Source organism: Pelecanus crispus, chromosome 18 (genome assembly GCF_030463565.1).
Source record: "Pelecanus crispus isolate bPelCri1 chromosome 18, bPelCri1.pri, whole genome shotgun sequence".
Classification (NCBI taxonomy): domain Eukaryota; kingdom Metazoa; phylum Chordata; class Aves; order Pelecaniformes; family Pelecanidae; genus Pelecanus; species Pelecanus crispus.
In genome coordinates this window covers 8,510,729-8,537,454 of record NC_134660.1, presented here as the reverse complement: position 1 = coordinate 8,537,454, position 26,726 = coordinate 8,510,729, and the positions used below count along the sequence as shown (strand labels likewise).

The 26,726-nt window shown below is 48.7% G+C and overlaps 2 pseudogenes; one reads left to right on the top strand and one right to left on the bottom strand.

The window, feature by feature from the left end:
- Positions 1 to 4,052: 4,052 nt before the first annotated feature.
- Positions 4,053 to 8,914, top strand: LOC142595303 (olfactory receptor 14A16-like; annotated as a pseudogene).
- Positions 8,915 to 13,087: 4,173 nt separating this feature from the next.
- Positions 13,088 to 25,752, bottom strand: LOC142595322 (von Willebrand factor A domain-containing protein 5A-like; annotated as a pseudogene).
- Positions 25,753 to 26,726: the final 974 nt, after the last annotated feature.

The following is a 26,726-nucleotide window of genomic DNA, read 5'->3' as shown; positions in this document are numbered from 1 at the left end:
TCACTGATTTGTGCTCTACTGCATGTTCATTGATATTGTTGGGCCAAGAACAAAAGGGCTTGTACCTCTGCCACACACCCCACCAAAGACAAACGCCTCCTTTAATTTCTTTTTTCACCTACAGCCACAATTCAAGGCAACCACGCTGTCAGCGTATGAGTCCACACCGTAGGATACCTTCATAAGAATCGGTCACAGCAAACAATTAATCATCAAGGGAAGAATATTTATTTGCCAATGAAGATGAGCAACTGCTGAGCACACTGACTTATGCACTTTCGCTGACCTGACCAGAGTGTTTACCTTCTTTATAGCTAAATCAGGTGCCAATGAATGTGGTTTAAACACACAGGGGATGTTCGCATGAGAACTTCTTGCTGCTCTGTCAGATAGAGGCAAGGACACGCAGGGGGCATAATGGCCGGTACTGAGTAGGAGCTGCCTGCAGGCTCCTCTGCTGCAATGAGCTCCTGAATTTATCCTGCGGGCAAGGGATTTGTGCAGCACAACACAGACCTGAAGGCCACCACAGCTCAGCACAGCAAGCACAGCACAGCACAGAGCCTCCTCACGTTAACTGTTCTGTGGACCACTAACTCCTAAGTGCGCAACGGTCTCCCAGTCAGGATCGATACAACAGTCTGCCTACAAGGTAGATTTACTCTTTCTCTACACAGTAATGTATTCTGCGTGAATAGCATTGTTTTCATCGCCATAATCAAGTCCCATTTTCACTTTTTCATTCCTTTGTAACAAAACACTCCAGTTGGACCGGCCTCCCCACATTTATACAACTGCAGTTACGATGTCTGCATCAAAGAGAGACATCTAGGCGATGGGGCTGTGGAGGGGTGGGTCCAGGGGAGTCAGATGAATGGCCATAGTTGGAAGTGAAATTCAAAGAAAGATGATGACAACAGAAAGGATAGAAGAAGTGATGTTATAAGGAAGAGATAGGACTGGTCAAGACAGACAGTAGTGGAAACTTGAGAAGTGTGTCATGAAAGACGACCATAGAGAGTAGAAGAGACAGGATGGGCCAGATGGAGCTGAGCTGGTTCGGGTGAAGTTGGTTGCCTGGTCCTGGTACCTGAAATAACTAGCTTATACCAAGACAGCAGGTTCAAAATGCAGGAAGATCAGCTGGGGAGAAAATAATAATGCAGTTGAAAGGGACTGGTGGGCCTTGAGCAACCTAACGTAAGTTTGGACTTGACCATGTGTCAGGTGAAATAGGGGACCAGCTGCTCTCCAGAAGTTCCTTTCAAACAAAACTGGGATTACATTGACTGTGCTGGAGCAATGGTTCCAATCAAGAAAAGCAGTCGTCCCCTCTTCCCAAGGAAGGCCCAAAGAAAGACACATTTCCTATATTTAGGTCTGTGTCCCATTTCTAGAACAAAATGCTTGAATTTGACATGAGTGGGAGCTTAGGGTGCAGACTAACCTGCCGTTGAATTCAGGGGAGCGCTATCGTGCAATTCTGTTACCTAAAGAAAGGGATCTAGTGCCTATGGATATGCCTTTCAGAGAGCTCTCTGAAAATGACCTGGTGCCTGACCACATCCTCAGGTTCCTAAATACCTCTGTCTCTTTGGACCACACACAACTCAGATCATGTGGCAGAAACTTGGCACCCAAGGAAAAAAATTCTGCAATGCCTTTGCTTTGGGGAGTCACACCAGGCCGTCACAACGGCCCCTTGATCTTTGTCACCAAAGCAGCAAGGAACTCTTGGTATGATGTCTGAGCTCCCATCTTTCCCAGTGAAGGGATCTTTGACAGCTATAGAGCTGACTTGAAGTTAACATGATACTCTGTTCCTTAGCAAAAGTGTCTAGCACACTAAGACACGTCAGAGAGCTTGCACGTCCAAATGCCTTTCCCAGGAAGGGACGGGATCCCAGGAATCCTTTGCTATGTTTACCAAATCCGGGTTTATGTCTAAGTTACACTAGGACATTGCAGAAAATGACAGACATTTCTTTACCATCCAGCATCAGACAGAATTTTGAAAACAAAGAGAAGAAACATGTAAATTCAGTGACCTAAGGAAAAAAAACAAAACAAAACAAAACAAAACCCAAAGAAACCCAAAACAAAGCCCCCCAGAATTTCTTTACAATTTAGCCATTAGCTGATAATATTAACACGTCAAGAAGCAATTCTTCCCTTTCTTACAACGCCGAGACTGTCAGCTCTGGTTGCCAGCTGGTGTACTATGAATCCACATCCCACTACGTGTGCAGGTACATCTAGATTTCTACCTGAGACTATAGCTGGATAGCCATTATATGAAAAGCATTCCATTAGCAAGTTGTCCATTTTGACTTTGCAGTTGAAGAATGCGCCACGGATTAGCTTTGCATCTGTGCTTCTGAGCTTCTGCGCAGGCCTCCAGAGTGCTACTCCCATGAGTCTGGAGAGAGACATGGATAGACTGTTTTCTCACAGTGCTGATCATATCCCTACAGTGGAGCTGTGAGGCAGGTGTACGCAGCTCTTTCTAAGGTAAATTGGCTTGTATCTACTTCTTTAAGTTCATCCTGACATTAAGGTATAAGGAGACTGCAGTGACTGCGTCTTTCATACCTAGGCAGCACAGCAGCAGCATTTCTAGTGTTTCAAATGATTCATTACTGAGCCGTTCACAAAGGAGCTCCATTTGGCGAGGAACAGAGGCTTCACATCTCGGAAACACATCCAAAAGGAACAACGTGTTAGGTTTGCTGATTCAATTCAAGGTAATAACAGTAATGCCGTTAATGTAAAATAGAAGAAATATCATATGAATTCAGTCAAGTTTGAGCATTTTGCTCTGCATTTACTCCTACTACAAGAAGTTCAATAAAAAAGTTAATTTTGCAGGCATTTTCAACATTTCGGAAAAAATAATGCGAGACCGTAAATCGTTTCTCTCTCTCAGGCTGGATGTGCACCACAGCACCCGGATGAATCATCTTCTGGAGATGGGTGAATCACTGACTGAGAAGAAAAGTGGGGACCTAGAAGGTCTAAGTCTGGACCTGGCTAACATAACTGTGACATCTAAAATTGCCACTTTAGGTCCAGACTAATCATGTTGCCCTCCTTTTATTAGCAGAGGAGAGGCTGGGCAATGAGAGAGGGTCTTGCAGCCCATCCGAAGGCAGGACGTTTACAAGAAGCCACAGGAATCCATTCTGATCTTTTCTTTCCACTAGTCAAAGGAGATTGCCTCTTGCCAAAAACGTCCTGCAGTGGGAGCCAGATGCTTAAATGTGCATGTTTAGTGTGTTTTGAGATGCCCTAAGGTTGCCCATACATTTGCATGAGGTTGTAGGTTACCTGCCACTTTCTGAAAAGTGGAGTCCAGGAGGTGAAATACCAGGACATCTCTATTGGTACTTTCTGACTCCATTTAGGCACCAGGATCTCACTACCAAAGGCTGATGAGTCACACCCCATGAAAGATAATGTTAGCAGCTCTGGCCGGGATTAGGGGAAATACTCTGAAAGCTCCATGCTGAATGATTGCAGACATGTCGGGACACATGTTTCTATCTGGACTTATTTCTGGGGGAAGAAAATGTCTTACACTGGGTTTTCATAACGGAGATTAGGGGATCTCATGCATATATATAAACAGGCACGTATGTACATATATGAGCACAAATATACACTGAAATAATGGTAAGAAACATGGACAGTGTTTATATAAATGTGTATATCTCTACAAGCATATAGTATTTACAATACAAATAGTATGCATGTGCAACACATGTAGACTACAGGCATACGTATTATATACATATACATACCTATGTATATTATATATACACATGTGCATACACATGTAATTTATATATGGAACTGTGATTACTGCGGGATTTGTTTCTGAGCTGTAGTTTGGTCCATCGCGTGGGATTCATGCATTTTGTCTTCAGTGAGCAAAAAGTGTTTAGGGCAAGTGTGACATTCAGACGGTGGAGAGACTATGGAGCAGACCATCCAGTCTCAACCAAAATCCTTGACTTCCTCTTCACAGCTTTCACCAACGCGCTGGAAAGAAAATGTCCACTGTGACAGAGTTTCTTCTCCTGGGATGCTCTGATACTCGAGAACTGAAGATATTCCACTTTATGGTATTTCTGGGGATTTATTGGGCTGCCACGGTGGGAAACTTTCTCATTGTTGTGGTCATAGCTGTCAGTAATCACCTTCACACCCCCATGTACTTCTTCTTGATGAATTTGTCCATCTTAGACCTTTCAACCGTCTCTGTCACCCTCCCTAAGTCCATGGCCAGTTCCCTGTTGCATACCACCGCCATCTCCTATTCTGGCTGTGCTGCCCAAGTCTCTTTCTTCCATGTGTTTGGTGCCGCTGATCTTGCTTTACTCACTGTCATGGCATATGACCGTTACATTGCCATCTGCAAACCTCTTTACTACAAGACACTCACGAAGGCAACTACTTGCATCTGCATGGCAGCCATGCAGTGCATGTCTCAGCTGCGTCCCTTACTCTGCTCTCCACACTGGGAACATCTGTCATTTATCTTTCTGCAAGTCCAACATCATTGACCAGTTCCTTTGTGAAGTTCCACAGCTTCTCAAGCTTTCCTGCTCTGATTCATACGTTAGTGAAGTTGGCATTCGTACATTTAGTTTCCTTTTAGTCGTCATCTGCTTTGCTTTTATAAGTATGTCCTATATTCAGGTTTTCACGGTGGTCGTGAGAATTCCTGTCAAGGAATTCTTGACGAGGAATATGCTGTTTTAGCGTAAAGCTTTTTCAGCCTGCATCCCTCATCTCATCGTGGTCTCCATGTTTGTTAGCACTGGTTCTTTTGCCTATCTTAAGCCTGTCTCCAACTCCCCATCAGCTCTGGATCTCACAGCTTCTCTTCTCTATTCTGTGTTGCCACCAGTGATAAATCCAGTTGTCTACACCATGAGGAACAATGGCATCAGAGATGCCATGCAAAAATTAACTGACCACAGATCACTATGCGGAAATAAAAAATCAGTCTTTCTTCACCAGAATTCCTCTGTGTTCTTGGTAATGAGCACTTCATTTTCCAATAACGGACAGTTTACATCATCGGGATTGGAGGAAAATACTGACCTTTTTTTGAGGAAGGTTGTTTAAAGATTTCATTATACATGTAATTTTGACTTGCTGATGGCAGCAGCTTTTGCAGAAAGATACATCAGTAATGGAACAAATCCAGGGTAATGCTCGCAAACACTTCACGTATGCCTGCCTGCCTATATCTCTCTCTCTCACCTTTCCTCTGCTTTATATATGCTTATGGAGTATAATTTATAGTTGGGCTGTTGTGGAAAAGGGACACATCTAAGTGTGTGTGTGTGAGAGAGACCGCCCAAGAGGTCGGGACATTTATTTGCAGACGTGATGAGAACCCCAGAGAGGTGTTTTGGTGGTGTCCGTTTGGTTATGTCACCGCTGGCGTGTTTGTTATTTCTTTATTGCATCGGGTGCACCAAGTGCTATTGTGACTACTGTGCGAGATGTGCATCTGTTTTATCATCACTTTACATCTAAATAAATGACTGTTCAGCAGATCTGCTTGGTGACTCATCTAAACTACCTGTATAATTGCACGTCGTCCTTTCTCAAAGGAAATTATCACTCCCTTCCATGTCCTCCCACCCTCGCGCCCAAGCCCTCACGGAATGGAATCACTGTGGCCGAGTTTTGAGCAGCTGAATCATTTTAATTTGTTTAAATCCCAAAAGTTTTGCGTGTGTGATTCTAAACACGGAATCCTACTTTTGCTTTCAGATGAGATAACCCCATGAGAAGAAATACCTATTTATCATCTTTGACTACACAGGGAGTGTGGAGGAGTGATTCAAGTGACTAAGCAGCTACATTTTAAACTCTGCAGGGTGCTGCATTAGGCTTGCAGTTGCTGATTCTGAAGAGCGTGGCGCTCATGTTGGCTTTCTGCTATGTTCTAGTCCCATGCAGGTGCAGGAGTGACTTGACTCTCCTCAGCCTTGGGGCGGCCTCACGTCAAGTACTGTGTGCAGTTTGGGGCGCCACAATTTAAGAACGATGTAAGAATCTTAGAATATGTCCAAAGGAGGGCAACAAAGATGCTGAAAGGACTAGAGGGCAGGACTTATGAGGAGCGGCTGAGGATACCAGGTTTGTTCATCTTGGAGAAGAGGTGACTGAGGAGCGACCTCACTGCTGTCTACAACTTCCTCATGAGGGGGAGCGGAGAGGGCGGTGCTGATCTCTTTTCTCTGCTGTCTGGTGATAGGACGTGAGGGAATGGCTTAAAGATGCATCAGGGGAAGTTCAGACTGGATATTAGGAAAAAGTTCTTCACTGAGAGGGTGTCCAAGCACTGAGACAAGCTCCCCAGGGAAGTGTTCATGGCCCCAAGCCTGTCAGTGTTCAAGAAGCGCTTGGACGACACTCTCCGATACATGGTTTAACTTTCAGGTTGCCCTGTGCGGAGCCAGGAGTTGGACTCGATGACCCTCGTGGGTGCCTTCCAACTCAGGTTATTGAATAATTGTACGATTCTATGACTAGTTGAGGTGCAAACGTCTACCTTGCAGAAGACTGAAGTTAGCTGAAATGAACTATGCTTACGCATTTCTAAAGACGGTTCCCTAGGTCCACTTTACAATCAACAGAAGGGAACAGGAATTTCCAGAGTGCAGAGCATTTCATTCCAGTTCAGATATGAAAGGTGCGTGAGACGTGTTTCCCCCTCAAATGCCTACTGCTTGCCTTTAAGAAAGAAAGAAATTTCAGGATTCTGTCTCAGAAGCTAATGCCTGTGTTACGTTAAGTGATAAGAGGCTCATCTGCACACGCAAAGAAGGCACAGAGAGACAGCGTCAGGAGGAGCAACCTGATTAATAAGTGGCCCTGGCTGCTCCCAGGCCCATCGCAGAGGAGCCACCAGCCCATCTCGGGCCCATCTCCACAAACCCAGACGAGCACAGAGGCACAATGGCAGGCAGGGGAACTCAAACAGACTCCAGGTTCCTCCCAGGCCTGTCGCAGAAGAGTCATCAGCCCCATTGTCCAGGCGTGAAACCCACCAAGATGAGTCACCAGGAGGAGCTCTCCAGATCACCTTTGTGACAAAGGCAGGGCTGGTGCGTAGGGGTGAGGCACACATTATGGGGGAAGGACACCCCTGCCCTGCAGGGGACGAGCATTTTGAGATTAGTCAGCACTTACTGTGCGTTGTTTAGGGGAGGAACCAAAAGTGGGAAAAGGGAGGGATTTAGTGACTTGGGGAGCAACAAGCGTGGGAAATAGATGCATGAGGGAATGAAAGGGTCCATCCACAGGTAAGCAGGGCCTGCTTCCTTGGTACATTTGTCTGATCATGCCCTGCCCCTGATCACTGCACTCTGTCTTGTTTCCTTCATAAAATCCACCTGCAGTTCTTTTACAGCAAAAGGCTCTTCATTCTGTGTGCACATTTGTGTACAGCAGTCTGTGGTGCCAGGAACTGGAAGAAGTGGGAGTGACTGTGACTGCTAGCACAGATAAAGGTGGACAAGCCTGGTGTCACTGCAGCAAAGTTTTGCCACAGCGCTGAAATCCGAGAAGAAGTCCTCTCTTTCATGGGGGCCACAGAGGGTTCACAGAATCATAGAATCAGAGAATGGTTTGGGTTGGAAGGGACCTTGAAAGATCACCTGGTCCAACCCCCCTGCCGTGGGCAGGGACATCTTTCACTGGATCAGGTTACTGAAAGCCCTGTCCAACCTGACTTTGAACACTTTCCGAGGATGGGGCATCCACAACTTCTCTGGGCAACCCCTTTCCAGTGTCTCACCACCCTCATTGTAAAAAAATGCCTTCCTTATATCCAATTTAATCTACCCGCTTTCAGTTTAAAACTGTTGTCCCTTGTCCTGTCACTACAGGCCTGGAAAAAAGTCGCTCTCCATCTTTTTTATAAGCCCCCTTTATATATTGAATGGCCGCAATAAGGTCTCCCCCGGATCATTCTTTTCTCCAGGCTGAACAACCCCAACTCTCTCAGCCTTTCTTCCAGCCCTCAGATCATTTTTGTGGCTCTCTCCTGGACCCGCTGTAACAGGTTCATGTCTGTCTTTTACTGGCGGCCTCAAAGCTGGATGCAGTACTTCAGGTGGGGTTTCACAAGACTAGAGTTAGTGCGGACACCCGTGATGTTATTATAGCAATAGCCATAAAACATTTATCCAGGAAACAGATTCAAGCCAGCAGCAGGACTTGCGGTTCACCTGGTCTGTATAATATAATGGCTTACCTATTGCCAAATATCAACCACAAGACACTGCTGCCAGAAGGTAACATTCAACAGCTCCCAATGAACCAAAGAAGAACATTTGTGCAAGGCAGCCACTAGCAGACAGTCTGCCCCCGTCAGGAAGCTGGCCAGCATCCTAGGCAGTATGGTGGAGGCACAATCAGTCTCCAAGGACGACAGCTTCCCTAGAAAAAGTACATCAGTGCATAAAGGCACTGATCAGTTGCAACCAGGGCAGTTATAAGGATGTTTCCACTCACGGTAACCCTGTAAATGACGAGTTAAAACAGGAAAAGGAAACCCGTTGTTCACGAAGATACTGAAATGCAAGGAGGATAGACTCCATGATATTGGCTTGATTCCTGCAGCCTGGTTTTGATATCAGTCTTACCTATGCAGTAAGAATGAACCAGAAATAGTTTCAATTATCACCAAACATCGTTGCTTTCATTCCTGAACATAGAACTCTCTGATGATCCTTGTGGCATTTTTGCCCATCAGCTGAACCAGGAGTTCAGAAGTGAAATGTGCATTGAGAAGGAGGGGAGGAGGAAAGCAAGAAAGATTCCTCAGTGTCTCAACTACTTCCAGTTTTATCGAAGATGTGCCTTCTTCTCCGATGAGGACTTCTGAGCTACATCTTGTTTCAAAATCTGGAATAAAAAGAAGCCAGGGTCTTTCAGAAACAAAGGGTTTTACACGGAAGCCCAAGAAATCTCTGCTGAATGTCAAGAAGTGTATCAGCTGCCAAAGGACTGCAGGATGATGCCTTCAATAAATGCCAGGCAATTACCACAAGTCAACTCTGCCTTCCCTGCACACTTCCAGTTTTTGATTTCTTTATGCCATAAGAACACCCCATATACTGCCATGTGTGCTCTAGGTTTGGCAATCACATGCTCAAGTAGCTTTTGGTTATTTTTTCTCAAGGTTCAAGGGACTTCCCAGTGACACGCGATACTTTTTGTATCCTTCCTGTCTCCCCTGATACCGTTGACCCCTTAACCAGGAGTGGAGGCTTATTTTCTAGTCATGTTCTCTTCATCAGGTTCTGGTAGCTCTGACATCCAAGTTTCCATCTCCAATGCTTTCTACTGTTTGGAGGGAAACCGCAGGCGGAGGTGGGCGGTCTTAGCATGCGCATGACCACACCTTTCTAATGTTGCTAGGGTGGGACATTCAGGGAATGCTGTCCTTTCGAAATAAAAGACACACAATGAGCTGAAGTAAAACGTAACTTTCTCGAATAAAGACGAGTGAAACCTGGCTAACCTATGAAGTGGTGAGGGATGCATCTTTTTGGCTTTTTTCTTCAAGTGTTTTCGGCATGCTACACTCATTATATGAAAATGAAAAAATTGAAATTAATTAAAAAAGTACTTACGGTGAACTCTGTTCACCACCGAAGACATGAGTCTAGGTGTATTCTATTTTGCCAGTTGTACAGGGAAAAAAAAAGGTGTGTTTGTGGGCTTGACTTCCAGCATTGCTTTCAGAGGGACCGATTTTTTCTTTATCAAAACATTCTCAAATTATACATACTGAGATCTTGTCCTGAATGGAGTAGGGGGAAAAAAAAAAGTTCTGAAATTTTTCAGCAGTTTGACAACTCTGTGTGGTTGCAAATGAAAACACCAGTATCTACAGTCAGAATCATTGCATTTGAACTCCTTTAAGCCAAATTTCCAAACCCTAAAAAAGTCTGAAGAGCTGGAAAATCAGATGCTGATGTCCATCCTGAGGCAAGCCACTGGTTAGTTTGCTTGTTGATAGCAAAGGGAGGGAGAAAGGGCAAATGAAATGCGAACATCAACAGGGGATTTCAGGAGTATGACCTTTGAGTTTAGTGGTAGTCTTACAAAAATAAAATAAAAATAGAGTACTGCCTTTCTTACAGTGACTTGCTGAACACCACAAAAAGCATTTTTACTGTGGGGGTGGGCAAACAGTGGAACAGGTTGCCCAAAGATGTTGTGGAGTTTCCATCTGTGGAGATATTCAAAACCCGACTAGACACAGTCTTGGAACCTGTTCTACCCGGCCCTGCTTGAGCAGGGGGAAATTGGACTAGATGACCTCAAGAGTTCTCTTCCACCCTAATTATTATGTGATTCTGTGACATTTTTGGAAAATTGCTTAAATGGCTAAACATAACTGAATAGGGGAAATTCACTCCAGTGTAGTTTGTCTACAGAAAAGTCCAGGCACTACCAGTCACAGGTCAGTTTTGGCTTGAATGATGAGAACCTGTCCATGAAGGAGCATAAAACATCTACATTGATGCTGTCTTAGTGAAGAAGATAAATCAGTTTGCTTAGCGTCAAACTCTTGCCAAGGCTGGAGTGAAATCAGTGTAGTAATTCTTCATATGTTCCTGGAGTTTTCATTTGTATGACTGAGTCTCTGTCCTCTGGGTCCCATCTGCGTGCTGACTCAAGGAATCGAACTTCTGTGACAGAATTCAGTCCACTGGGATCTTCATCGGAGACAGCTCCCTGTGTTGCTCTTGCTCTTTTATCTCGTAGCCGTTTCTGGGAACACTTCTGTTCCTTCTTACCGTACGTGTGGACTGAAGCCTCCACATCCCCATTTATTTTTTCTTGGGTAATCTTTCCTTCCTTGAGACCTGCTATACAACCAATATTGTTCCTGTTGTTCCTAACCAATTTCCTCACAGAGAAAAAGTCTTTCTTTCAGGGACTGTACTGCACAGTTGCATGTTTGGCGCCTTGGGAGGAACTGAACCTCTGCTACTAGCCATGACGCCGTGTGATTGCTATTTAGCTATCTGTGTAGTCCTCTTCATTACACAGCTCTAAGGAACAAGGATATTATTGCAGGGCTGGCAGCTCTTTTCTGAAGTACCGGCTTTGTAGTCACTTTGGTGATCATTGTATTGATGCTGAATTTGACTTTCTGGGCCCCCAATGGGGTTGCAGAAAGCCATTTCTACTTGTTCATCTCTCCTCATTGTGATCACTACTTTCTACATCTACATTGGGTACACGTGGCACTTGGGGACATGGTTTAGTGGGCATGGTGGTGTTGGGTTGATGGCTGGACTGATGATCTTAGAGATCCTTTCCAACCTTAATGATTCCTAATTTTTGCTTTCATTAAAAAATAAACCAGCCACCAAGCCAGGAAACATGGAATTATGGCTCTACCCATAATTGGTTTAGTGGTGGACTTGGTAGTGTTAGGTTAATGGTTGCACTGGATGATCTTAAAGGTCTTTTCCAACCTAAACAATTCTATGGGATCCTTGCTACCATGTATGTGTTACCGCCTGCCAATAATTCCCTAAATCTGAGTAAAGTGTTCCCACCTGCTACACAATTGTGATCCCAATGGTAAATCCCCTCGTATACAACTTGAGAAACAAGGAGGTCCATGAAGCCATTAAGAGGTTCCAGGGTAGAAAATCAACTTTGTGTTAATATATTGGGAAATTTCGGGATGCTGTAACCATCCTTGCATGTGGGGTAAATTTGATCTAATCTTAAGTGTGAGATTCAACTGCCCCAAAAAAATCACCATAAAAAATGTAGATGTGGAAAAGTAACCACTGTTTAAAAAGGATTTTTTTTTTTTTTTTTTTTTTTAGGGTTTGATCTTGGCTAGCTCCCAGATGCCCACATGCTGCAGCATGACTATCTGCTCCACCATGGGCTGCAGGGAAATACCTCCGCCTCCCCCACTCTCCCCCTGGTGGTTGCACTGCTGTTCTCACTCTTGTTTTCCCTCCTGCTCTGCCTGTGTAGCATTTTTCACCTTTCCTTAAATACATTTTTACAGGGATGCCACCAGCTTTGCTGATTGGCTCAGCTTTGGCCAGCAGTGGGTCTGTTTTGGAACCATCTGTGACTGGCATGGGGCAATCTTTTCCCACAGAGGTCACCCCTGCAGCCTCCCCACTACCAAAACCTTGCCATGTCAACCCAATACACTTGAAAATCCTAGAACATCATAAATGGCACTAGACATCCCTATTTAGGCAGCTGGATCCCATGCCACGTGGTATTCCATTCACTCTCCAGAATATCAGTCCTTTATATCCTGCCTCCTGTCTGGCAGGTGTTTCAGACACTGCAGAACAGCTGAAATGGCACTGGGCACCTTACAGTAGGCACTGCAGTGATACAATGAAGTCCACCCCTTAATTTGACAAAACCTTCTTTTAAAAAAAAAAAAAAAAAAAAAAAAAGAGAGAGAAAAAAAAAAGTCCTCTAGCTTGTGAGGATGAGTGAATCAACGCCTGCAAAAGCAAATAACATTGGTCTTGCGTTTCTACAAAAAACAGGAAGAAAGGTACATAGGGAGGGAGGTAAAGATAGACAGATAGACAGACAGACAGATAGGTAGGTTCATGAAGAAGGTGTTTTTCTGTAGTATCTGAACAGGATTTTTCTGCCTGAGATCTGGTATTTTGAGCAGATGACTATTTGCGTAAACCTCAGAGAAAAGCAGAATGTGGAAAAATGAAGGAACGTGTAGTATACGTATTTAGGGTTATTTTCAGAACACAGTGCAAACTCTCATATTATGGTAGAGAGCAAACGTGTGAAGAAGCCAGCTGTGGTGCGTTGGCCCCGGACAGCAACTAAGTACCCACGCCGCCACTCAGTCCCACAAGAGCATGATGTTAATGATATGTGATATATCCCTTTGGCCAGTTTGGGTCAGCTGTCCTGGCTGTGTTCCCAACCAGCTTCTTGACCACCGCCAGTAGCGGGGTATGTTCAAATCCTGAAGACGGTGGGCTCCACAAAGCAGCCTAATAGGGAATTTGCTGCCTCCAGACATTCATCCAGCTGGACCTCTGCAAGCAGAGAGAAAAAGTAGAGGGGGGGCTGCAACTCAGTAAGGGAATACGGTGTGTATCAACAGTCTCGTAGACCGCCCTACAGGAGCACTGGGAAGGAGGAACATGGGTCAACAGGTGTCAGCTGTGGATTTGGTGGGAAAGGCCCAGAGCGTGATTCCTCCCAGCAAAATCTTACCAGCTTGGTCCCGCAGCCACCTACAAGCTTTGGCCTCCAGAAGCTCTGACCAAGATACCTTCCATTTATACTGGTGCAACCAGACTAAGGCCAAAACCGTGGCCCAGGCAGTTGGCTGCACATCCTGTGGGAGAAGGCAGAACAATCAAATACAAAGAAAGATCAGACTTAAACCAGCACGTGGAAAAAGTAGGAGCTCCAGACATCCACACAAACTCTCTAAGCTTCTGAAATCCTCAAAATCGGAAAGTTCCCAGGTACCTCTTGTGATTCCACCCCATACCCTCCACGCCCGCCTTCCACAAGCGGAGAGGCTCTGTATGCCAACTGCTTTGACCTCTTCCTCTCAGTTCAGCTCAGACTGGAAACTTGGAGCAGAGGAAGGTTCAGCTCATGACAGTGCCCCACTCCTGCCCCTGATCTGCTTACCTCACTGGGCCTTTGTCCCTCAACATCAGCCTTGCTGAGCCCCAAAGCAGAGGCCAGGGCTGTGGTGAGGGCCCAGGAGCCATTTGCTTTCTGGAGTGCCACCACTACCCTGAGCCCGGAGAAGTCACACAGTCTTGTTGACAGTGGTGAAATTGTCCAGTCCCAACTGATGTTAGATGCTGGTGGTTCTTCCGTCACCTGCTCTTCAGGAGAAGGCTCCTGCTCTGGAAGACAGAACCATTCACACAGCTCGTGTGAGATAGGTAACGGCTAGTAGCCTTAAATTCTGCCTTCTCCAGGCATACTTAACTGTCCTCCATCCTCCCTGGACTTTCCCAGACCTCCACAAGCATCCTGAACCTTTTCCACTCCTCCCAGAGCATCCTCAGATCTTCTCAGTCCCTCAGAGGTATCCTAAAATCCGTCCTACATGCTCCAGTTTACCCGGCATAATTCTCTCTGAACACCCTTAATTCCGCCCATGAGCATCACTCATGTTACTCCTTCCTGCTCCTTCCCCCGTTATGGCTCATGTTCACCATTGAGGGCCCCGCAGGGGTCCTTCTCCATCATCCACTCTTAAACCCACCAGCCTCAGCATGAGCTCTTCCTTTCCACATTCCAAGACATAAGACTTCTTTGGAGCTACAACAGCACTGGATCACAAGAGACTGAAGGTGAGGAGGGTCAAGCAGAGCCCATGGGCATTATAGTCTCACACGTGGCTCAGTTCAGGAGCAGATTTAAGGGCTTTCATGGGCAGAAAAACCAGCACTCAGGCACAGAGTAGTCGGGGCAGAACTAGGGGTCCTTTAAGGCTGGCCTAAAGGTATACAGAGGTTGGAAGGGACCTCTGGAATTGGTCTCGTCCAAATCCGTACTCAAAGCAGGTCTCATCGGAACAGCTCGCTCAGGTACCTGTGTAGTCAAGTCTTGAATAGCTCTAAGGATGGAGATTCCACCAGTTTTTGATTATCCTTATAATTAAAAAAACCCCCAAACCCAAAAACCCCCTCATATCCATTCAGCATTTCCCATGTTCCAACTTGCGTCTGTTGCCTCTTAGCCTAATGCTGTGCACTTCCAGGAAGAGTCTGCCTCTGGCTTCTTTTTATTTTCTTCCAGTCAGCCAGTTGTAGAGAGAAACAAGGTCTCCTCTTCTGAAAGAGGAACAAACCCAGCTCTCTCAGCCTTTCCTCACGTACCACGTGCTCAGCCCCCTCAGTTTAGTGGCCCTCCACTAGATTCGTTCCAGTATGTCAATGCCTTTCGTATAGTGGAAGCAGAATCTGGACACAGTACCCCATGATGCAGGCTAGCAGATGGTGCTGAATAGAGAGGAAGGATCACCTCCCCGCACCTAGTGGCTACACTCTTGCTAATACAGCCCAGGATGCGGTTGGCTTGCTTTGTTGCAAGGGCACGCTGCTGACTTCTGTTCAACTAGTTGTCTGCTAGGACCCCAAGATCCTTTTCTGCAGAGCTGCTTCCTTAAGCGTGTGCGCCCTGGGCCTTGCATAGAGTTATTCCATTCCTGATCCATTCCTGATGAAAGACTTTGCATTTGTTTTTATGGAATGTCATGCGGTTCCTGTCAGGCCATTCCTCCAGCTTGTCCCTGCCCTCCACTGTACTGACCACGCACCTACTGCTCCCAATTTTGTGTTGTTCACAAACTTGCTAGGAGTGCACTCTGTCCATTAATGCCCAGGTCATCAATGAAGATGTTAAACGGTACTGTTACCATGAGAGATCCCTCTGGAATTGCACAGGTTTTGGGCCACGAGCCGGACTCCGAACTGCTGATAACTGCTCGTTGAGCCCCACAGTCTAGCCAGTTTTCCACCAGCTTTATTATTCACTTAACTCAGCCAATATCTCATCAATCGGATGATAAGGAGACTTTGGGAGATTGTCAAAGGCCGTGCTAAAGTCAAGGTATACAGAATCCACTGCCCGTCCCTCGTCCACAGTGCCAGTTACCTTATCCAAGAAGGCAGTGAGGTTGGTCAGGCATGATTTACTTTTGATAAACCCATACGGGATGGTCCTTCTAAGAGAATTTGCTCCATATCCTTCCTAGGGACTCAGGGGAGGCTGACAGGCCTGTAGGTCCCTGAACTCTTCTCCTTCCCCTTCTTGAAGATGGGTGAGATGTCCGACTATTTTCCAGTCATCGGGAACCTCTCTCAGTTGCCATGATCTTCTGAAGATGATAGAGTCGCTGCCCTGCAGTGGCATCAGCCAACTCCTGTGGCACTCTTGGATGCACCTGATCCCATGGACTTGTGTAGGTCTAACCGGCCTACATGATTCCTATCTTCTACTTCTACTTTTTTACAATTATGGTGGTGAAGCACTGGAACAGGTTGCCCAGAGAGGTAGTGGAGGCCCTATCCTTAGAAACTTTCAAGGTCAGACTGGACGGGGCTCTGAGCAACCTGATGTGGTTAAAGCTGTCCCTGCTCACTGCAGGGGGGCTGGGCTAGATGACCTCCAAAGGTCCCTTCCAACCCAAAGCATTCTATGGTTCTGTGATTCTACTGTGGGTACTGCTTCACTCATACAGACTCTGCTGGGAGACTCAGAGACATGGTAGACCTGAGGGAAAACCTTATCAGTTAAAACTGAGCCCCAAAAGTTCAAGACTAAGGCAGTCTTTTCCACATCCTTTGTCACCGAGTCCCCTGCACCACTGAGCAAGGTGCCCACACTCGCCTTAGGCTTCCTTTTGCTGTCAGTGTGCTTAGAGATGCCTTTCCTGTTGTCCTTCACCTCCCTTGCAAATTTCAGCTCCAGCTGAGCTTTGGCATTCGTAACTCCATTCCTACATGGCTGGGCAATGTCTTTGTGTTGCTCTCAAGTAGCCTGTCTCCACTTCCACCTTTGCATACTTTCTTTCTGTGTTTGATCGGACTAAGGAGCTCTATGTCCATCTAAGCTGGCCTTCCGGCACACTTCCTTGCATTTCTGCCACTGGACTGGACCAGTCTTGATCTCGGAGGATTGGGTCCTGGAAGATCATCCAGCTGCGCTGGACCTCCACAACAGTTTCCTGCAGGATCCTGAACAAGGCAAAATCTGTTCTTCTGAAGTCCATGAGTTGTAATTCTGCTGTGTGTCTTGGTCACTCCAATCTCACGATCGCTGCAGCTAAGGCTGCCCTTGACCTTCACATCTTTGACCAGGTCCTCCTTGTTTGTGAGTAGCAGGTCAAATACAACATCTCTCCTAGCTGTTTCATCAGGCACCTGCATCACAACATAGGCTTCAGTACATAAGAGCAACCTCCTGGCTTTCTTGCATCCAGCCAGATTGCCTTTCAAGCAGATATTGGGGTTTGTTAAAACTGTCCAGGAGTGTCACGATCTGTGACTGTGAGGTGTTCTTCAGCTGCCTAAAGATGGATTCATCTACGTCCTCTTCTTGATCCAGTGGATCAACATCACCCGTGCTGACCTGTCATCTGATCCTTGCTCACAAACTCTCTTCCTTGGGACAGGTGATGAACCAGTAAATCTCCATGCACTCAAGCCATTCCTTTGCATCAAATGCAACCCATCCTTCTTAGCTTCCCACCCTGTCTTTCCCGAAAAGCCTGTACCCATCCATTGCAGGACTCCAAGTGTGAGAATTACCCCACCAGGTCTATATCATCCTAAAGAGATCGTGGTTCTGCAGCTGTGCAGATTTCCTCCTTTCTGCTCCCCACGCTCCACGCATTTCTGTACAGGCATTTGAGATGGGCCCCAAGTCATGCAGCTTTTTCAGGGGAAGAGTGAGAGCCTTCCCTGTCATCCTGTCCCCTAAACACATCTGCTCAACCCCTTGTGCCCTCACTTTTCTTCAGATTACTGTAGCCCTTCCTCAAGGCTACCTTACAGACCTCCTTGCTAGATTTGCAAGCCTGTTCACAACAGCACTTTTGTCCCACATGGTCAGATGGACCCTGTTCCTTTTCAGTAACCCTTGTTCCTCGGAGAGGGTCCTGCAGTCATAGCAGTAAAAGCCCTGCCCGTGGTACCAGCCACGCAGCCAGTTGTTGACCTGCAGGATGAGTCCATTTCTACCAGTCCTTTCTCTTTGGCTGGAAGGACTGAGGAACACCATGTGGGCTCCAATGCCTCCCTCCCCAGGGCTCCATAATCACACATGATATGCTCCAGGTTATGCCTGGTAGCGTCATTGCTGTCCACACGGAAAAGCAGCAATGGGTAATAGTCCAAGGGCCAGACAAGAGACTTGGAAGACTCTGCGGCTTCTTCGGTCCTGGCCTCTGATGAGCAGCACACCTCCTCCTGAAGCGTGAGGTTGGGTTGGCAGCTGGGTGCCTTCATGTCCTGCAGGGAAGAGTTTCCAGTAACTATCACATGCCTTTCCCCTCTGCTTGGACACTAGGTGCAGGCTCAGCTGGCTCTGGATGCCTCCCCTGACAGGCCTCGTTTGTCCTCACCTGTGCCCAAGGCACTATACCTAGTCTGAAGTTGCAGGTTGAGCAGGAGCCTTCCCCCTGTTGTCAGAAGCCACGAGCCCCCACCTTTCCCCATTCTGACTACGGCCCCCAGAGGTCCCATCCTCCTTGCTTCACGTAACTCAGGCTTTTTTGTCTGCAGACCAGGACAATCTCCTCGTCATTCACCCTGACGGCGTGCAGTGTGCTCACTTATTCCTTTTAGCTCCTTCAGTTAGCAAGTCCGAGCCTTGACCAGAACATACCTCCCACAGAGGAGGGCACTTCGGCCCTGGCCCCAGGGTGAAGCACCAGCCTCTCTCTCCAGCTCAAGACCTAGACAACACTACCTTCCTTTTATGCTCTGTCTGGACTGGGGCTTCCAATGTACCAAGGGCAAATGCACCAGTCAGTGCTGGAGAAGGTATTTTGTGGCATGCTGCACAACCTTCACTCAGCCCCATACAGGCCTGAACAGTTGCTGGACCCCTCTGCACCCCTGCTGCACTAACTGCTGAGACAACTGCTATGTCTGTGTTAGCTAGCTCTATGTTCTTGCCTACCAGATACACAGCTGCTTCCCAAACACCAGCTGAAAAAGTGCTTGCCACCTTCTCCCACCATTAGAAGTCTGTTGAAGACATAAGCATAGACCCTCCCTAATTAGGAAACAGCCAACAGACGCTGACCATTAGAGATGGCTGAAGCACAAGTCTACAGAAGTTAACTCTCCTCAGCAGCAGCAGTCACAAGAAGTCCCCAGCAGGTGATCCTTGGAGGTCAGAAGATGAGCCCTGGACAGGCAGAAGGCTGGAAGGAGAGGAAGCCTGGAAACTGCCGTGCAAACGGCTATGTCTCTGCTAGCTGGCTCTTCTTTTCTGAACTGTACGAGGGTAAAGCTAAAGATTCATGCAGATATTTTGTGACAAACTTAGTGTTTGGGTGCGGAGCTAAGGATAATTGGAGACAAGGACAAGGTTACTTCAGGGAAGTATTAAGCATTTGATTCTGAGTTTCCAGCCCAGAGTTCAGATGTAGGAGTTTGCTTTGTCTGTCACTCCATCCATCCCCAGCACAATGCCAACCAGGAAGTCTGGTGAGAAGATAAATGCTGAAAGGAGAGTTCAACCCTAGTGCAACACATTTTGAGCATGCTCAGCTGAGAAGTTTCTCCTTACCTCTACAGGATGCTGAAAGCTGGGTGAGTGCCTCAGCGTCAGGGGCTTTGCGACCAAGTGTCTCAAGGCAGAACTGGCACTTCTGGAGCATCCAAAACTTGGTGGACTTGAACCGCACAGGCCTGGAGCCACGCAACCAGAGCAGCTGGCAGGGAACCAGGTTGCAAGAGGGAGAGAACAACACGGAGGAGTCTGGAGGCAAAGAATCTGCGGAGAGAGGCAGGGAGATGGGGGTTTGACTCATGGGTATTAGAGATAGGCAAAAGGGTGGTCAGGCCCACAGGGTAGGGGGCTGCAGATGGTGAGGAGGCATCAGACCAACAAGTCCCGCTTTCCCCTCCCAGTGCTGTCCCCACTGTTTCTGGCCTTACCACGGTGCCAGCCGTCCCTCTGTTTCATGCGTATTGCCACACTGGATGTGAAGGGGGACGGAACCCCCAGGCTGAGGCTGGACTTAACTGCGCCGTGCCGGATGTCCTTCTCTGCCCTGCTTGTCCCCTCCCAGGAGAGTTTCCACAGCAGGTGCATCATGGCCATGCGGTGCACAGGCAGCCTGCAGGGGCAGGGAGTTAGTCCTTGGTTCCACCTCGGGGAGGGGCGTGGGACACGTGGAGTAAAGAAGAGGGGGCAGTGGGTTAATGGTCACTCAGGTCCTCTCCCGAGGTCAGGGCAGAGGGGACAAGGGGACAGCACTGGATGCCCAGATTCTCTTCCCACCTCAGGCTACAGTGGGAAGGATGCCAGCAAATGACACCTGCTGTCCCTCCTCCAGACCTTGCCAATGCCACTCTGCCTCGTGGGCAAGTGTGTTACCCTCTCACCTGTCGTCTGATGATGGGGACAGTGAGAACCTGAGCGTGTAATCGAAGGAGTGGCTGCCCACGTGGTACTGAAGGGTCACGGCTCCCTCACCCACCTCTGGATCCTGGTGGTGCAAAGGAAGAGTCAGACAGAAATGTTCATTGGCAAGGCACTGGCAGCCGGGCTACCTAGGTTCCCTCCCTGATCTACTAAGGTAGTAGGTGTCCATGGGTGGAGCAGAAGCAGTGGTCTCTCTGGGGTAAAGAAGGGGGTTCACAGAGCCCTGATCGCAGTCTCTCTCGGGTCTAGTGTAGGTGAAGGACTCAGTGCTGGGAAGGTGAAAGAGGGAGTAGGTCCTTTACCTCCCAGAAATCCCTGTCCCAGTGCATATGGTTCCTGGATCACTCTCACCTGTGCTTGCCCATGGATCTGGGCATAGATGGAGCTCTGATGTCCCTGGAAGATCATCTCAGGAGCTTTTCTGATCATTGACACCTCCAGGCCAGGTGGAAGGTCCCAGCGTAGTGAGATCCCACTCGCCAGAGGCTGCAGAGCCCGCTGCAGGCATCTCACTCCCTGGTGAGGGGAAGCAGAGGGCACAGACCACTTGGGTTCCCTCCCAGTTCTGGGCGGGGGGGAAGTTGGAGGGGGTCTCTGAGTTGGAGTGGATGGTAGTATTTGGATTGCCCTGCATGTCTAGGAGAGCCATGTGAGGTATTGAATAGAGCAGAGGGGTACCTGGGTCATTACCTCGGATGTCATGTCCACCCTAGAGTGGATGCACACGCATTCACCTTTGGTCTCCAGGGCCATGGCCTGGGAAAGGTTGAAGCTGTCACATCCGTTAGTAGGAAAACAGAAACACCTGTACAGGAAAAGAGGGGGAGTTTAGAGATGGGACAAAGGTGAGAGGCACAAAGGACAAGAGTGGTACAAAGGACAAAGTCTGGAGAGGGAAGAATGCCTCTAATTGTAGAAATGAAACTGACTCAGAGTTTTCCCATTCACTCTGGGGTGAGAGGCATTGCCTGCTGGACAGGGAGCTCGTGAGAATGGGTTTTGGGCCCGCAGAGCACATTGAGGTATTGCGGGGGGTTGGGGGGGGGGGGGGATGGGGGAGAAGAGGAAAAGTGCTGAGGAGAGCAGGGAAAGGTTGGGAGAGGAGGCCCGCTAGATGACGAGTATGGGTGGTCTTAGTGAGGTAAGGAAAGTGCGTGTGGGGGGGTTGTTGCTGAAGTTCCATCGATGTAAAGAGAAGATCTGGGGCAGACTGGGACCTGGGAGAATGTCTGAAGGACTCTGATAGTCAAGGGGAGAGGAAGGTTGTGAATTAGCACACTAGGGGACAGGAAGAGGGCTCCCCCATTACCGGTGGTGGTCCCGGTAACGGTAGACCTCAGCCATGACAGCTTCCTCTTCACTGGAGATCCTCCTTTGGATGAAGATGAAAAGCTGAGGGAGAGAGGAGGGCAAGCAAAGATTGCCAGGGCTGGGCACCCCCGTAGAGGAAAGACACCCTCCTAAAATGCAGGAAGCCTTCCCAGTTTGCTCCCTTACCCTCTCGCGCCCACTGGCCTTGAGACAGGAAAAGAGATTGTGTGTCTCCTTTCATTAACACCAGGACACCTCTTAGCACAAAGGGACACCCCACATGGAAGATCCACCTTCCCCAAGTGCAGGCAAGCTCCACAGAAGCCCTCCCATGCTGCCCACCCCAAAGACGGTGTCACCTTCTGCCACGAGGATGCCCCTCCACATGCCAACTCCCGGTGCAAACAGCAGCAGAATGGCTCACCCTGAGCCCTGAAGTCTACCTTTACCCCATTGTTTGCACCCATTCCCCTCCCCATAGCCCTTTGGCCCCTGATACCTGGCGGGGGTGCCCATGAAGGTGAGGAGTGCTGTAGATAGACCTTAGGAGGCCCAACAGGTCACAGCCCCCCAGATCAGGGCAGATGGAGGAGATGCGCCTCACTGCATTGTCCATGCTTTCCTGCGTGTATTCCACACTCTGCCTGTGGGAGGGCACCCAGAGTGTTAGAGGTGGGAGAACCTGGCCCACGGCTACCCTCACATGGCCACTCCCTAGGAAAGCCCTACCTCACGACCAGTGCTACAGAAGCACCCTGAAAAGAGGACTTACCCTCTCACTGCCCCCAACATATCCTGCCCCATAACTGCCCTCCAGCAAGTGCTTGTCCCATAGTTTCCCTTAGAAAAGTCCTATTCGACTTACCCCGTGGCCCTGCCCCATCCTCACTCCCAACTCACGGATAGAAGGCTTTGAAAGTGGCCCCAAAACTGTAGATGTTGAAGTAACAGCCCAGAGGCAAACTCTTGAGGAGGAAGAGCAGTGTGTTCTGGGGACAGATGGAGGGATGGGCAGAGCTGAGATGGGGAAGCTAGGCAGAACATCCGCCCACGTGAAGCAGCTTGCCTCTATCCCCACCAGCCGGGCATGACCGGTGTGGGAATTCCCCCCTGAAGACCTCTGCTGCTGGTACCTGTGCATCCTGGAAGAGGCTGCGGTCCATGAGAAAGAGGAACTCCCCAAGCTGGCCTGGACTGGGCACCACCTCAGGAATGTTGGGCATCAGTGTCACCATCACCACAGGGTCTCCCAGCAGAGAGCCTGGAGCGTGTGTGGGTAAACAAGGAGGATTTTTAGGTTGGAGCCCCCTTCCCTGTCTCTTTGGTTTTGTCCTCCACATATCCCTCAGCTCCCAACTATTGCCTAAAAAGCCCCTCAGATCCCCCCAGTGTCCCTGATGCCCACTTCCACCCTCCTCGCTCACCAGGTGGGGCTTTGGGATCTCTCCTCTCCACCACAGCGCTGAGAGTCTGAGACTCTCTGTAATACACCAGCAAGTCCAGATCATCCCACATCAAGGGTAGCGATTTCAAGGAGACCTGAGGACAAGTAGGGGGTGGGGAGGAAAGAGAGCCAAGTGAAAGGATTGAGGAGTCCTAAGGTGCGTCAGCAGGCTGCAGATCCTTCCCTTCCCTCCCGCTTTGGGACACTAGCATCTGGCAGGGCCGTACCTCAGCAGACGTCTGGTCTGGAGCTGTGTATTGCAGAGGGGTGTAGCTGCTGTTCATGACTATATGGGACACACCACGGGCTGACTTCAGAGAGATGCTGAAGCGCAGGTTTTCGAACGTCTCCTCCTCAGAAAGGATCCAGCCTGCAGTGAGAAAGAGGGGTGAGAAGGTGAAACAAGAGACCCTAGGGCAGCAGACAGCTATGGTGGGGCACTGTCTGTCGTTGGTAGGGGGGAAATGTGGCATCTGAGATGTCCCTCACTGTGGTGCTTGGCGGGGGAGGGGGAGGTGTGTGTGGCGGTGGTGGTGGTGAATCTGTAGACTCGCCCTGTGGTTTGTACAGGGATCTGTGGGGGTCTCTTGCTGTGGTATAAATGGGGAGACCCGCGGGGTTCCTGACTGTGAGGTGCAAGGGGGAATATTCAGATTCTCTCACTGAGGCACGTGTGCAGATACAGGGGTCCCCCCCCGGAGGGATGCTGGGGAGTGATGTGTTCCTCCCTGGGCGATGCACCTGAGGAGATCACTCACTAATGTATTTTAGCTGGGGGAACAGCTCGTGTGGCCAGCAAAACTGGGCAGCTCCATCAGGCTGCAGTGGCAGCTCCTGGACATAGCACAGGCTGATGACCACCTCCGTGTTAGGAGGCACGGTCCCCAGGAAACAAGCGAAGACAGGACCCCAAAGATCCCACTGGTCCTGCAGGTATCTCAAATTCTCCATGCCTGAAGTGGCTTTGTACAGCTGCTGGGCCTGCCACAGGGGGAGAAAAATGTGTCACTGAGGTCTCCACAGGATTCCATTCTCTCGCCTGCACGCTTCAGCCCAATCTGCAGACCACCCCCTCCCACCGCAATCCCAGTACCTCCTCCTTCTCCCAGAGCATTGCTTCAATACGAGTGTCCCCCATGGTAGCGTAGAAGGTGTGTACAACAGTGTCAGAGTCCACAGGAAAGACAAACATGGTCTCCTCAGAGACTTGCTGCATATTGCGGAAAAACAGCTCAGACACCACATCGGCTACAAAGTCCTGGATGGTTACATTTACTGTCACAGCTTCCAGCTCCACTGTAGGAGGCGAAGAAAAGAACCATACTCCCCTCTGGAATAAGCCTGAGGAAGACACAAGAGCTGTCTGACTCCCTGGCTGCACGTCGGAAACTTTAAATTTGAGGTGTTTGCTTGTAGTGGGAAAGAGTTGTGTATCCAAACCTGCCACAGAAATGCCAGCTGCAGAAGCTGACAAATAGCAACGAAAGGTCCCTGAGGCTGTCAACATGTTTCCCTTAGACCACAGTTCCTCATCGCTCTAAGCCCCTTTCTGTCCAACGCACATGGCAGCTGTGCCCTCACATTGCCTGAATGTGCCATGCTTCATCTTAGTTCAGGCCTACCATGGCATTGAGAGGAGTCTGTCTGTCCCCCTAGCACATAGTGTGAGACAGTCCCACAATAGAGCTTCACCCAAACGGCAGGAGGTACCCTGCAGCTCCTCAAACCTTCAGACCACATCTCAGACATAGGAGCAGGGCCCACCACCTGCTTTGAGACCAATGCTCCAAAGAGATGAGCTTGATTTTCAACGTAAGCAGATATGCTGCTCATTTTGGACTACTGGAAGGGAAGGGGGGACCCTACCAAGGGCACTTAGCATGTCATCAAAGGTAGAGTCACAGGAAGTTGCCTGATCTCCCTTTCATTGTCAGCGGTGGAGACGTTTCTCGCTGACCTCCCTTTCTCACCTGTCACACTTGTAGCGTATGGTTTATCTGAGGCCAGCAATATGTAGGTCTGAATTTGGCTGGGAGATGGCTTTGATGACCTCCCTTCCTGCTATGACAGCAGCCCATGGAAAGGCAACATCCTCCATGCCTTTGCCCTTGGTTTGAGATGAAGAGCATCTCGTATTAGGGCAAGGCTTGGCATCAGTGGTGCATCAAACCTGATGGTAAAATGCGTTGGAGTAGTGTCTTAGTCAAGAATGGCGTAACACCGTAGTAGGAATAGAGTGACACTCGGCAAAGGAACGTGTAAGACCTTCACAGGGGTTGCTGTAATGTCTTGGAAGGGAACGGTGTACAGAAGATGGTATAGTTCACCTGGACGGGATGATGCAACTCACCAATCAAGCAATGTACCTAGGTATCACAACGCAATTCAGTAGGGCGTGATTTAGCACCACAGTAGACGTGATGCAATATCACAGCACTGAGGAGTGTTGCCCCCCATCCCACAGCAGCAGACATCTCTTCTGCATCATCTTCCCACTTTGTGATGGTTTCCCTGGAAAGCCTGCAGCACTACAGGTGAGGCGAATCACACTTAGAAAAACATCTTTTGCTATGCCAACCAGAAAAAGTGACAGCTGACTACAGGCCGTGCCCCTGAGTTCCCAGAACATGGTGACGTGTGCCTCCCTGTCAACCACCCAAGAAATCAGTTCCTTCCCACATTGCTCTCCCAGATAAAATCTTCTCCACTGCTCACAGACACAGTGGCACACACCCTTCTGGCCCCAACTCACCCCTAGGCATATACTGCTTGCTCAGGATGCCACTTCGCCTCATCCCGACTCTTTGGTTGAAGACAGCTTCTGTGTGGGGAAGAGCATAAAGTGAGCTATGAGGGCCTTGTGAAAAAAATCTGGGCACCTTCATCTTCCCTTCCTCCAAGATATGGAGCTCCCCCCAACATACGTGGGCCAAGGTGACTCTTTGCTTCCTCACATCCCAGCTCAGGATCCTTTTTGCCCCTCTCTCACCAGCCTGGTAGCAGATCAGTAGGAGGGAGGCCTGGGATGTGAATTGCAGGCATCAAAAATGCCTGTTGGTTCAATGGGGTGGTGGTGCTTAATTCAGATTAGAGCACGGGGAAGGTGGAAGCAATGATGGGCCACAGCCCGAGACATAAGGCACAGCATGAGTTTGGGCCTGAACAGTGGCAATTGCACCTGGAGGACACCGGTACCAATGTTGACAGAGGAAGAAATGGGCAGAAGGGTGGACAGACAGAGCAGGCGAAACACGGTCTGTGAGGATGGGTGGAGGAATGCATGGATTTGTGTGAGGAGAGTGGTGGAGCTGGATAGTTGGAGAAGGCAGAAAATAGCGACCGTATGGGGAACGGGGGAGGGGAATGGATGAGTGAACTTGTGGTTGGGATGCATGGATGCACATCCAGGGAAGTGGGGGGCCGGAAGGTGTTGGAGGAACTGATGAGAAAATGCAGTTGTGTGGAATGTGAGGGAGAAGATGATGAAAAGCGCCTGGTTTGTGACTGATCTGTCGATTAGGCACCTAAACCTGCCAGGTCTGTGTGCAGGTCAGTGGTCTGAACTCTTCCAATACTGAATAGAGCCTTGACTCAGTTGTTGAAACACTGGACAGGAGGGCCATTTGCAGTGAGGGGCCCTAGCACGGGTGAGTGGTCCTTGCAAAGGTGAGGAAATCCAATCTAGCTCTCTCCCATAGGTCCTGTGCTATACGTATTGGCGTCCCGTGTCTATCTTGGAAATGACAGGACATCTAAAATGATACTAGAC